A 1,753-nucleotide genomic window follows, 5' to 3' on the forward strand; every position below is an offset into this window, starting at 1 on the left:
GCACCCGCCGAAGGCGGGTGCCGAGTTCACTGGCCCCAAGCGACAACCGGTCACCGAGGCACCCGCCGAAGGCGGGTGCCGAGTTCACTGGCCCCAAGCGACGGCGGTCACCGAGGCACCCGCCGGAGGCGGGTGCCGAGTTCACCGGCCCCGAGCACCAGCGGTCAGCCACGGAGGGTGCTGGATCATCCATACTTCCATAGCTCCAGAGCTCCATAGCCCCGGAGCTCCATAGCCCCGGAGCTCCATAGCTCCATAGCCCCGGAGCTCCATAGCCCCGGAGCTCCATAGCCCCGGAGCTCCATAGCTCCATAGCCCCGGAGCTCCATAGCCCCGGAGCTCCATAGCCCCGGAGCTCCATAGCTCCATAGCCCCGGAGCTCCATAGCCCCGGAGCTCCATAGCCCCGGAGCTCCATAGCTCCATACTTCCATAGCTCCAGTCAGAGAGTTGGCGAAAATTGCACTAAGTGCGAAAGCCCATTCATTTACAACGGCGTGTCCGCCAGGCGGCGACATTTCCCCGTTACCGGTGGCTGCGCGGCGGGTGAGTGACAGAGCTTATCCGAGCGGCTGGAACTCTGCGCCGGCGTGGTCGAGCGTGAGGCCTCGGCCCTTTGGCTGCCTGGTACCTAAAACACTTCCATTGATCCAGCCACGGAGGGTGCTGGCTGGTGGCTCCATACCTCCATAGCTCCATAGCACCAGAGCTCCATAGCTCCATAGCACCAGAGCTCCATGGCTTCAGAGCTCCATAGCACCATAGCTCCATACCTCCAGAGCTCCAGGGCTCCATAGCTCCATACCTCCAGAGCTCCATACCTCCAGAGCTCCATACCTCCAGAGCTCCATAGCACCAGAGCTCCATGGCTTCAGAGCTCCATAGCACCATAGCTCCATACCTCCAGAGCTCCAGGGCTCCATAGCTCCATACCTCCAGAGCTCCATACCTCCAGAGCTCCATACCTCCAGAGCTCCATAGCACCAGAGCTCCATGGCTTCAGAGCTCCATAGCACCATAGCTCCATACCTCCAGAGCTCCAGGGCTCCATAGCTCCATACCTCCAGAGCTCCATACCTCCAGAGCTCCAGAGCTCCATAGCACCAGAGCTCCATGGCTTCAGAGCTCCATAGCTCCATACCTCCAGAGCTCCAGGGCTCCATAGCTCCATACCTCCAGAGCTCCATACCTCCAGAGCTCCAGAGCTCCATAGCACCAGAGCTCCATGGCTTCAGAGCTCCATAGCACCATAGCTCCATACCTCCAGAGCTCCAGGGCTCCATAGCTCCATACCTCCAGAGCTCCATACCTCCAGAGCTCCAGAGCTCCATAGCACCAGAGCTCCATGGCTTCAGAGCTCCATAGCACCATAGCTCCATACCTCCAGAGCTCCAGGGCTCCATAGCTCCATACCTCCAGAGCTCCATACCTCCAGAGCTCCATACCTCCAGAGCTCCATAGCACCAGAGCTCCATAGCTCCATAGCACCAGAGCTCCATAGCACCAGAGCTCCATAGCACCAGAGCTCCATAGCTCCATAGCACCAGAGCTCCATAGCTCCATAGCACCAGAGCTCCATACTTCCAGAGCTCCATAGCTCCATAGCTCCATAGCACCAGAGCTCCATAGCTCCATAGCACCAGAGCTCCATAGCTCCATAGCACCAGAGCTCCATACTTCCATAGCTCCATAGCTCCATACCTCCAGAGCTCCATAGCTCCATAGCTCCATACCTCCAGAGCTCCATAGCTCCA

This window comes from Syngnathus leptorhynchus, unplaced genomic scaffold, assembly GCF_054491065.1.
Source record: "Syngnathus leptorhynchus isolate UIUO unplaced genomic scaffold, UIUO_Slep HiC_scaffold_43, whole genome shotgun sequence".
NCBI lineage: Eukaryota > Metazoa > Chordata > Actinopteri > Syngnathiformes > Syngnathidae > Syngnathus > Syngnathus leptorhynchus.